The 12957-nt window shown below is 38.1% G+C and overlaps 1 protein-coding gene and 1 long non-coding RNA gene across 2 annotated transcripts in view; both read left to right on the top strand.

The window, feature by feature from the left end:
• Positions 1 to 12957, top strand: part of LOC140145260 (bactericidal permeability-increasing protein-like) — an 80780-nt gene that overhangs the window by 7703 nt on the left and 60120 nt on the right. The window lies entirely within an intron of this gene.
• Positions 3883 to 11356, top strand: LOC140145264 (uncharacterized). The gene is made up of 3 exons (XR_011858013.1): positions 3883 to 4019; positions 7477 to 7787; positions 11322 to 11356. It is a non-coding gene; the product is annotated as an uncharacterized lncRNA (long non-coding RNA).

Here is a 12957-nt window from a genome sequence, read left to right as displayed (position 1 = left end):
GTCATTAAGGGGTCACTTCCGGTATAAAATGAAATACCTTCAAAAATTTTTATTAGCTAAGTAAAACATGGGAAAGTAACGGTATGTTCACATGATCTGCAGTCACCCAATGTATATGTGGTATTTTTTCATTTGGGGTCAAATCTCATTAAGGGGTCACTTCCGGTATAAAACAAAATACCTTTAAAATGCATCTTCTTCCACAGATTCTGTAGGACAGTGACGCCACTTGTACACATGCATTGCTATTACCCAGTGTCTATGTGGTGTACACAGATTTGGGGTCAAAGGTCATTAAGGGGTCACTTCCGGTATAAAACGAAATACCTTCAAAAATTTCTATTAGCTAAGTAAAACATGGGACAGTAACGGTATGTTCACACATGATCTGCAGTCACCCAATGTATATGTGGTATTTACACAGCCGTGACGTTAGTCACGGCTGTGTCTTTTTTCTTACAGGTTCTTTCTTCTTCTTCTTTCTTCTGTCAAATTTTACATTGCTCTAGCACTCACATGCTTACATCGATTTTGACCTAACTTAGTCACAATGATCATTCACCGTGCACCTACAAGTTACATGAAACTCATGGGGTCAAAGGTCACGCAGAGGTCATAGGGGTCAAAAACGTGATTTCAACTAAAAATGCATCTTCTCCCACAACTTACGTAGGACAGCGACGCCACTAGCACACATGCATTGATATTACCCAGTGTCTATGTGGTGTACACAGATTTGGGGTCAAAGGTCATTAAGGGGTCACTTCCGGTATAAAACGAAATACCTTCAAAAAATTTTATTAGCTAAACAAACTATAGGGCAGTAACGGTATGTTCACATCTAAGTTGCAGTTACCTAATGTATATGTGATATTTTTTTATATGGGTCAAAGGTCATGAAGGGGTCACTTCCGGTATAAAACGAAATAACCTTTAAAATGCATGTTCTCCCACAAATTACGTAGGACAGTGACGCCACTTGCACACATGTATTGTAATTACCTAGTGTCTATAGGGTGTACACAGATTTGGGGTCAAAGGTCATTAAGGGGTCACTTCCGGTATAAAACGAAATACCTTCAAAAAATTTTATTAGCTAAGAAAAACGTAGGACAGTAACGGTATATGCACACAGAAATTGTGGTTGCCCAGTGTATATGTGGTATTTTTTAATTTGGGGTCAAAGGTCATTAAGGGGTCACTTCCGGTATAAAACGAAATACTTATAAAATGCATCTTCTTCCACAAATTACGTAGGACAATGATACCACTTGCACACATGCATTGGTGTTACCCAGTGTATATGGGGTGTACACAGATTTGGGGTCAAAGGTCATTAAGGGGTCACTTCCGGTATAAAACGAAATATCTTCAAAAAATTTTATTAGCTAAGAAAAACAAAGGACAGTAACGGTATGTTCATATATGAATTGTGGCTACCCAGTGTATATGTGGTATTTTTTTATTTTGGGTCAAAGGTCATCAAGGGGTCACTTCCGGTCTGAGACGAAAAACCTTCAAAATGCCCCTACTGCCACAAGTAACATGGCATAGTGATGCCACATGCAAATGTACATTGACACTAGCCAATGTCTATGGGACTTTCATATATTTTGGGGTCAAAGGTTAAAAAGGGTCACAGCACGGCTGTGTTCGTGGTCTTAGACCACAGCTAAGTCTAGTTCTTTCTTTACACAGCCGTGACGTTAGTCACAGCTGTGTCTTTCTTCTTACAGGTTCTTTCTTTCTTTCTTTCTTCTTTCTTCTGTCAACCATTACATTTGCTCTAGCACTCACATGCTTACATCGATTTTGACCTAACTTGGTCACAATGATCATTGACCGTGCCCTACATGTCACATGAAACTTGTGGGGTCAAAGGTCACGCAGAAGTCTGAGGGTCAAAAACGTGATTTCAACTCAAAATGCATCTTCTCCTACAAATTACGTAGGACAGTGACGCCACTTGCACACATGCATTGTAATTATCCAGTGTCTATGTTGTGTACACAGATTTGGGGTCAAAAGGTCATTAAGGGGTCACTTCCGGTATAAAACGAAAAACCTTCAAAAATTTTATTAGCTAAGTAAAACATAGCACAGTAACGGTATGTTCACATATGATCCGCAGTCACCCAATGTATATGTGGTATTTTTTTTTATTTGGGGTCAAAGCTCATTAAGGGGTCACTTCCGGTATAAAACGAAATACCTTTAAAATGCATCTTCTTCCACAGATTCTGTAGGACAGTGACGCCACTTGCACACATGCATTGTCATTACCCAGTGTCTATGGGGTGTACACAGATTTGGGGTCAAAGGTCATTAAGGGGTCACTTCCGGTATAAAATGAAAAACCTTCAAAAATTTTTATTTGTTAAGAAAAACATAGGACAGTAACCGTATGTTCACACATGAATTGTGGTTACCCAGTTTATATGTAGTATTATTTTATTTGGGGTCAAAGGTCATTAAGGGTCACTTCCGGTATAAAACGAAATACCTTTAAAATGCTTCTTCTTCCACAAATTACGTAGGACAGTGACGCCACTTGCACACATGCATTGTTATAACACAGTGTCTATATGGTGTACACACATTTGGGGTCAAAAGGTCAGTAAGGGGTCACTTCCGGTATAAAACGATATACCTTCAAAATGCCCTTCTGCCACAAAAAGCATAGCAAAGTGATGCCACATGGACACGTGCATTGACATTAGCCAATGTCTATGGGGTTTTCATATATTTTGGGGTCAAAGGTGATTAAAGGGTCATAACACGGCTGTGTTCGTGGTCTTAGACCACAGCTAAGTCTAGTTCTTTCTTTCTTCTGTCAACCATTACATTTGCTCTAGCACTCACATGCTTATATAGATTTTGACCTAACTTGGTCACAATGATCATTGTCCGTGCCCCTACATGTCACATGAATCTCGTGGGGTCAAAGGTCACGCAGGGGTCACAGGGGTCAAAAACGTGATTTCAACTAAAAATGCATCTTCTCCCACAATTTACGTAGGACAGCGACCCCACTTGCACACATGCATTGTTATTACACAGTATCTATGTGGTGTACACAGATTTGGGGTCAAAGGTCATTAAGGGGTCACTTCCGGTATAAAACGAAAAACCTTCAAACATTTTTATTAGCTAAGTAAAACATAGCACAGTAACGGTATGTTCACATATGATCTGCAGTCATCCAATGTATATGTGGTATTTTTTTTAATTTGGGGTCAAAGCTTATTAAGGGGTCACTTCCGGTATAAAAAGAAATACCTTTAAAATGCATCTTCTTCCACAAATTATGTGGGACAGAGACGCCACTACCACACATGCATTGTTATTACCCAGTGTCTATGGGGTGTACACATATTTGGGGTCAAAGGTCATTAAGGGGTCACTTCCGGTATAAAACGAAAAACCTTCAAAAAATGTTATTAGCTAAGTAAAACATGGGACAGTAACGGTATGTTCACACATGATCTGCAGTCATCCAATGTATATGTGGTATTTTTTATTTGGGGGTCAAATCTCATTAAGGGGTCGCTTCCGGTATAAAACGAAATACCTTTAAAATGCATCTTCTCCCACAAATTACGTAGGACAGTGACGCCACTTGCACACATGTATTGTTATTACACAGTGTCAATGTGGTGTACACAGATTTGGGGTCAAAGGTCATTAAGGGGTCATTTCCGGTATAAATCGAAATGTCTTCAAACATTTTTATTAGCTAATAAAACAATAGGAGAATGATGTTATGTTCACACAGGAATTGTTATACCCAATGTATCATGTGGTATTTTTTTATAGGGTTAAAGGTAATTTAGGAGTCACTTCCGGTATAAAATGATGATAGACATGTAACGCCATTTCACCTACCACAGGGGTGCTCCTCTTTAAAACGGGCTCTCCTTCAAGCACATGATACAATGACAGCCTACGTGGAAAGTACGTACCGAGAATCGCGACGTGTTTGGAAGGTATAAACATTGTTAAAGGACCCAAGCCTGGTGGTGAGTGTTGACTAAAACACATTAGTAAAATTTTAAGGTCACATACATGTATAATATTGAGAACCGATTGCTAATTGTAGAGGTTTATACATACATGTAGACGCGTACCGGTATTAAAAGTTAGCAATGTGAATCGCATGCAGTGCATGCGGTAAGCGTTGGATTCCTGCACTTCGAAGGAGGTCATGAATATTTATGTTATGACGTTTTCAATAACTTTGGAAAATTTAGGGGTGGTGCAATAATTATGTGTACCCCTGGGGGGGTGAATTCTCAAAATGGTCTGCCAAAAATGCTTGCCCCCCTTTGGCCATGCCAAAAATCTTTGCCCCCTTTCGACATGCCAAAAACCTTTGCCCCCCTTTTGACGTGGCAAAAATCTTGCCCCCCCTTACACATGCAAGATTTTGGGGAACCCGAATTTAAAACCTTAAATTGTCTTATCATATAATGCAGCGCAGTGACAGGAAATTTTGCATATTTGAATGTGTTCCTAACGTTTTCCTATGCCTTTTTAGGGCGTAATGTACATGTAGAAATGGTACCCAAAATATCTGTGCCAAAAATTGCTTGCCCCACCCCTTTCCACCTGCCAAAAATCGCTTGACCCCCCTTTTGACCTGCCAAAAATGCTTGCCCCCCTTCTGGCCTGCCAAAAAATCTTTGCCCCCCCTATAATTCACCCCCCCCGGGGTACACATAATTATTGCACCACCCCTTAGCTCAACTTAAAGCCATATGTGACCGTCCACGGCGAATGAGCCGTAAATTCCTCCCCCGGTCAATTTTGTTTTATTTTGTGTTAAAAAAATAAACATCATAAACTTAAAAATGGTAGGGGCCTATATCATTTGACTTCAAACAATATCCAGAAGCGAGGTTATGGTTTGTTAAACTTTGCTCCTTCAACAAAATATATATCAAACAGTCATAATTGGCGGTCATTTCAAATCATTTACTAGGTATGACAGGGAAACCTCAGTTAATGCTGGTTTCATACTACCCTGCCGCTTGCCGCTGAGCAGCGTGGCATACGCGTATTGCAGACAAACGGACACAATCAAGGCATGTCATTGGTTGAAACGCAAACAAAAGTATGCTGGAGGCTTAACCAGGGCTGTCAACTTTTTGGAATTGCTTGGCGTGAGACAGAGGCATACCGGGATTTGCCAACTCAAAGGCAATGTTCATTTTGTACCATGATTACTTGAGCCACGGCACTCGAGAATGTGAAAACCGGGGGGTAGGAGCAACAAATTATTCATGACGATGCGTGAGATTTTACATTTTTACATTTTCGAGCTTTTTGCGTGAGATTTACTACCTAGGCGTGAGATTATACTACCTTGGCGTGAGAAAGTGACCCAATGCGTGAGACTAGCGGGCAATGTGTGAGAGTTGACAGCCCTGGGCTTAACACATTTGCTAGTCAGCCAAAATGGCCAAAACAGGCAATACAAATTTACATTGAAATTTAAAAGAACCGCTTGCTCAAGGAAACCTTCATAAATATGTTGTCTATACTTCACTTGACCCAAATATATGATTTATTTTGCTGATGAGAGACTCGCACATGGAATTTCAGAGGGATTTTGATAGCAGTTCAATTAAAAAAAGCTGCTATCGTCATGAGACTAAGATCTAGAAACACCCCCGTAATGCTGTTTTTGGGAATTTTGCTAGCAGAATCTTTTTGATGAAAGTCAATCTTTGACTAGAGCCTAACTTTGCTACGGAAAGTGCTATGACAAAAAGGTTTTCAGTGTTGGCTTAATTTCTTTTATACTCAAGGGCTTTAATTTGATATATATAAAATGATGCAGTTTGATGGCAAATTTGAATTCACCTGGCATACATGTACCTACATTTACTGTCAGATATCACTGAGATATGCATGTCCCTTTGAGCCGAACAAGTGAGGTAAAGCAAAGAAAATTGGAATTTACTACTAGCGCCAATGCATGTTACTCCGGTGGTGAATATGGTACGATGATACCGATCCTCTGGCATGTGTGTGTGTCCCGCACGCCGTGTACATTGTACGTAGGGGTGTGTTGACATCGAATACACTTCGGTTCGAGTAATATTTCCATCGTGGTTTATTCAAAATCTCGGATATGATTTTGACAAAACTACAGCACCTGAAGTCTTTTTTGCAGACAATCTTTGTTTACTAAAGTACATTACAATTGTGCAAAAACCTGAATTAATATTTTTTTGAGGGTGTTCTTCCCAGCAAATGTTATAATATGGGTTTAACTAAATCTTAACTAAACCTACAAAAGTCTTGACAAAATTGTGGCCTCTGTTATAATTATATAAATATCATCAGACCACCCCCACCCCTACAAATTACTCATCATACAGAAATGTTTGCAGCCGATGCTCAGAACCAGGACAGTGACGTAGTGTATCAATATTCATTACCTCCTTCTAAGCGCAGGAATCCAACGCTTACCTGTGCATGCAGCATGTACATGTAGGTATGCCAGGCAAACCTTACCACATGCTAGTCAGCCAAATTCGCCTAGAACACACCTGGGGGCACATCAAAAAAATGTTCTCCCCGGAAATTTGAGGTGGTGGGTCTTTTGGAGCTGCGAGCAGTCAAAATCTAGGGTCTTTCTTGGCTTCGTATAATATGACGGGCAAACCTTAGTAGTTAATACATTCGCTATCTTGTATTTGTAAGATATTTGAAAAAATAAAAAAATTCTGGTCAAACTCAAAAGTGTTAGCACAGCCTTAGACATGTTGTTAAGACTAATACTATTAAATTTGTGTACATCGTGGAACATTCAACTATGCTTGTAACTCCGCGACTAATCATGCTAAGTACATGCGCTTACAGCCGTACAACGCTACTCTACGCGTCCATATAGCGAGGCTATCTGCGTATAACTGCTTACTATGCACAGCAAAGAGTATGTTCCACGATTTGCATCATCAAAGATCACATTTTTCCCCTTGGTTTTTGTGATGTAATCATTTGGTACTTCAAAAAATGCAAAATGCAGGTTGGGATGATGATGGCTCACAATGTTATACATGTACATTATGCACCTCCAAAGTTTATCATTAAATTTGTAAGTAAGGCTCAGAGAGGCTGAGATTTCATGATTTTTTTAAGGTGAATGAGGGCGCTGTGCACGCTCATACTGTATAATGTATGTGAGTTGTTGGTGTTAATATTTAACAAAATAATTTTAAACTTTTTTGTATCACAGATCCGTACATAATAAGTAAGATTGGCCCTTAAAAACTTATGAAATGTATCTTCCGTTCGTGAACTTCATGCACATTTAATATGCGATCTTTAGTATGTGAACTTACGTGGTGATTACATGTGCTTGTTTGCGTGTTAAGAAACGGGACGCATAAGCGGATTATTTATGTGAGTGATTGGAACAATCACATTTAAATTGTAATTTAATTTTTATTTTCCCTTCATTCACAGGCTAAAATATGTCTGGGCTCCTTCAGCATCAGCAAAATTTGTAAAAGGTGTGTAGGATGTGTGGCAGAGATTTTCGTAGGCCTGGATCAAAGTTGGCTGGAACAAGTTTTGACAGTAAGGGTGTGGATAAGTTATCAAACATCACTTGGAATACAAAACTGACATTGCAATACAGCAATGTTGACATTACACATAACAACATTCACCCACCACGGTTTTGTCATAACTGCGTCGATTTATGAGAACCTGTGAAAAGAAGGAAGCATGTAGACAGACGTGGATATCAAGTCGCACATCATCAGGCTATAATGGTGAGTTGCTTGATAAGCCTACCTTCAAATACCAGTTGGCTATATCGAAGCCAAAATGACTTTTTGGTTATTTCTTGTTTCTAAACAGTTTTTTTTTGTCCTATATAATCTATCTCAACATGAAATGACAAAATTTTTGGCCTCGTGTCCGAGAAAAAAGTGTGCAGCGCCCTCTTGTGTCACCATACCTCATCAAGACCCAAGATAACAATATCATTAAAATCCAAATTTAAACATGAACAGGGTATTTAACATATATGCGTAATGCATTGCAAAAAATCGCAATACTGATCTACCGAAAAACGATAGCTTTGGACTCTAGTCAAAACTATTGTGTGCAATTTTGAAGCTGGAGTTCTCGAGTAAGGTGAGTGTCTGCCATGTAAACGTCACACTGCAGGCACATAGCACAAAGAAAGAATTTAAACTGGGCGCCCATAACGGTCACGGATATCTGGTTTAGCAATATGCACAAGCATGTATGATGTAGTCAATGGTTCCAAAAAACTAAGTCCCCTGACATATTTGGGCATAACTAAAAAAACTGTTAGGCCCCTTAAGTTGATTTAAAGTGTGAAATGTAGCCTGATTAGTTACACATTACATGTGAGTTACTTTTTTGTTCAACATTTTGTCGTTCATCAGAAAATACAGCCATTTATGAAATTTGAGGCCCAAAAAAGCTACATTTTTTACATTGGGATTTCAAGTAGGCCTACTCACATCTATGCATTTCCCTTAAACAACTTTAATGACAAGAATGTTGAAAGCAAACAAATTTGATGAAATTGCTATCATTATGGTTTAAAATCATGGCTGAGTGGTTATTGTCAATTGAATGTGATTAACCAGGTTTCGAATGCACTGCCGGTCCAGGTGATTCCATGAAGGAATTGAATGAGTGACTGGAGTGCACTGCCAAACCCCATTGGACATCTTTGAGACCATCTGAAGCAAGCTGGAAACAAGAATGTAAATTACATGACAACACAACACTGCAAGGGTTGCTGAGAATACTGTAACGTGCATGGAGTCACCTGCACAGCAATGCATTCGAAACCTGGTCAATAGAATGCATAATCGTTGCAATGAATTTGGTGAGAATGAAGGTGGACTAACACATTACTAATAAAAATTCCCTTTAAAAGGGAAAGCCAGCCTCAATGTAGAAGAGGTCTTGTAATAATTAGTTTTGGTCAATGTGAAAGGCATTTTTAGGATCACGCTTACATCTACATGACAGTCCACCAAACCATCAACGATGAGAACATGCACACCAGACAGGGTCTAATTCTGCATAAAACCGGGCAACGTTATTTCTATAGATCTGCTGCGCATTCAAATTGCATTGTATTGCATCGTAATTTCATTTGTGTCTATGCTAATTATGTTTACACAACATGAACTCACGTGTTTTCAAGCAAATTCGCCGATAATAGGTGATCAAAAGCGATCGGAATGTTACAAAAGTACAGATCGCATTCAGCTTACTTCATATGAGATGATCTTTGGAAAAATACGGCATAATTTGTCTTGGTGTTTGCGGAATTCCATGCAGTAAAATATTAATACGTTGCGGCAATTCATGATTGACAACTAACAATCGGCGTGTCCTTCGTATCCTCCACTGTCAATTTCTTATCCACTCACTAATCCTCACAAAAGCTTTGTGTTGATTACGTAATGTGTGGAGGCAAATTGCAATAAGTACAATGAAATAATGAGTAGGGCGGGCTCCGAGGCGGGTTTCTTTTTCATCTTACGTAACAGTATTGTTCTCCCAAAAAACCCGGAAGCTTGTCGTTTGGAGCTCTAGCTGAAATACAGCAAGATAATGTAAGATAGTAAATGTAAACCTGTATTTTAGCTAGAGTATCTCGAGCTAATGCACACTGAAACAGTAGAAAACATTAATTCCTAATCTCATGTCAACTCTTTTAATTCATTACTCCAAATTGTTCTGGTCTGGTTTTTGTTGTTGTTGTTGTTGCTGCTGTTTTTTTTTTTTTTTGTCTTTTCAGCTTTTTACCCATGATATCTCAATTTCCAATTTTGTATTACCAGAACTTACGAACTCAATATCTTCGCTTAGGAATGTCCGATTTCACTGCTTTCGATATACCACTTCACAAATACACTGCCGGTTTGAGTTAACTTACATGTACATTTTATTTTAAAATAACTTAATTAATTCGCAATGTATAGTTTAAGCCTACTATATTATAATAGATAGTGGCCAGCACATTTATAAAGGACTGGTTACTCACTACAATCTTCACTCTTAAACTGTGTTTTTCTGAATGTGCTGATCATGTTGATTGCTAGTCGGAAACTCCTGCGAAGCTATGGACATGGCATCTTACCTACTCCATTCTATAATAGTCTGCCTAGTGCCTTGTGTGTTTTCTCTTCAATCATTTTGTTGAATGTAATTTTATGAATCAAATAGTTATGTGTCATTTTATTTATAATAAAGAAGTTATTAAATTAATAAAGTAAGACAATTTATTTATCTATAAGTACATGTCAAATGGGGTACATTGTTCAATACTATAGGCCTACATGCATAAATTATGCCCATATTATAGCTAGGCCCTAAAAACTTTATTTTGCATCGGATTTTTCCCGTTGAAAAGACAAAACTAATATTTATGATAGCAACCATTACATCAATAACATTTTGAGTCATTTTTATCCATAAAACGACACAGGATATGATAGATAACTACTTTCACATCAATATGGTCCATATGATCACAGATTGTTGAGAATCTGTGATATGATCCGGGATATGATGAAGATTTTGATTCTATAGATCTGTTATCAACATGATATCACGCTGTTCAGTGGTCAAGGAGTAAGGACCCCCGGTCAAGGACACTGATATGACATCATAGGTGATGTCAGATTTTCTTCTGCTGACCATATGATGCTGTATATTAACTATTATTGTTACATTTAGGCCTATACCTAGAACTTTTAAAGTCATAATTAGTTCAAACATAACTTTGGTAATACTCACTCGTTTTCATTCGTTGAAACGGCAAAACATACTTACTTTTCCTTACAAATCGAATAACAATAATTTTAAAACATTCCACCTCAAAAAGTAAAATAAAATAATTCTTACCAATACCAATAAAGTTAATCTCTTGAGCATACAAACCCAATCTCAGAAATAGATACCAGCCCGCGTATGGGCTGGCGAAAAGGAAAACAAAACTTTCACATTGCACAAGTCACTTTGAACCTTTGTCATCTTTCACATCCAGGGTCAGAGTTTTGTTTCACAGCGCGAGAATCAATCTTGATTCTGGCAGAATAAATTTGCGGTAATCATTTGATTCTTGCAAATCAACTTCTGTGTAAACTACAAAAGTTTGTGAGAATTTACTTTGATTCATGCAAATCTGTTTGCCAGAATGTTTCCGAGAATCGATTCTCGCCAAAATTCTGACCCTAATTTCCCACTTCTGAATATGATGTTTGTGTTTTGTTCATAATGTAGTATTATTATCTTTTGTTTTTACACAGACTGCCCAAGTTGACCAGACAAACCAGGACACTAGTTTCTATTATATTATGTTACTCAGGAACCATTCAGACATTCAGAAAAATACTTTCTAGCATCCAACATTCCATATGAAGCAGATTATGTTCTGTGCATGGATTTGGTAATAGCATTTGCCAATATTGTTGATCAAAGAGGCAGCAAGATTCCAAAGGATCACAGCTGCTGTGTTGTGTTCACCTTTTTATAGTGAAACTGAACTGTTTGGATTTTAGATTTATTCTCTCAGTAAGCAGCATCTATAGAGAATAGAGATTGATATTTTGATCGCATTATTAAAGAAGCAACAGGATTCTCAAGGATGTCATCTCTTTGTGAAACTGAACTGTTTGGATTTTAGATTTATTCACTCAATAGCATGTACAGAGATTGCACCACCTTTGCCAGGCAATGGATCATGTAAAATAGCACAGAATATCTAGATAGAGATGCTATAATATAGCAGGCCGTTGCAGCACATGCCTGCACCCTCAAACTATGCCTATGAAAGCTTGCTAACATGAATGAATTACATCAACAAAACAAATTAAGAACTTAGTTCATTAAGGGGGTACTACACCCCTGGCCCAGGGCCTAGATTTCGCTCCTGTTTGCGAGAATCAAAAGCCATCAGAGTCGCTTCACTTACTGCATGATTCAATGAAAGAAATTGATTCTCGCACCAAATGTTAGGAGAATCATTAGGAGAATCGATTCGGTGATTCTCGTCGAATCTGAGGCCCTGTGGCCAATTTTGTGCCTATTTTTGCATTTTTATCAAAAATTATAGTGCATTGGTGACAAGTAAGATATGTATATTATAGGGGCAAGGACTACAACTACTGCACTGAAAAATCAGCAACTCAAGTCAAGTAGTTATTGATTTATTGATCAAATATTGGTTTTCCCTCATTTTTGACTGTTTTCTGTGCTGACTGCTGAAATAAAATTTCCAGTGCAGTAGTTGTAGTCCTTGCCCCTATAATATACATATCTTACTTGTCACCAATACGCTATAATTTTTCAGAAAAATGCAAAAATAGGCACAAAATTTGGCACAGATATAGTACTGCCTTAAGTATCTGCTAGCCCATTCATCATGTGATGCATTCAAAACCAGTAGTAACTAGTACTACATTTCAAACAAAGCAGTTGCTGCTGCTTACTCCAATAGTACTTTCAATATAGATTATCAGCACAATTTGCTGAGCAATGAAATTTACAAGAAACTGAATGAATTCCGAATTTAAATAAGACTAAAATCATCAGAAGATATATGTCTGGCTTTAAGTGGCGACATCAGTACATTAAAGTCAGGCTTTCACTTTAGAATCAGGTACATGAACCATGAAAGTACATACCTAAGCCATCGGTCACAAATACAATTAGTTATTTGTTGATGATCACACAGTTGAAAAGAGTAATGTGTTCTGTTAACCATGATTGTCATAACCTGGCCTCTATATTCACAATCTTAAGATCAGGCTGCACTCATGGATGAATTGAAGTAATTCTGATTTTCAATCAACAGCATCACTTTATTAGACGTCCATACATAAAAAGGCACATAATATCGAATGAATGCTTCGCCCATTGTGTTTTACCATGTACACCGCTCTG

Source organism: Amphiura filiformis, unplaced genomic scaffold, assembly GCF_039555335.1.
Source record: "Amphiura filiformis unplaced genomic scaffold, Afil_fr2py scaffold_187, whole genome shotgun sequence".
Taxonomy (NCBI): domain Eukaryota; kingdom Metazoa; phylum Echinodermata; class Ophiuroidea; order Amphilepidida; family Amphiuridae; genus Amphiura; species Amphiura filiformis.
The sequence above is the reverse complement of the archived record's forward strand: the minus strand, read 5'-3'. Positions and strand labels throughout refer to the sequence as shown.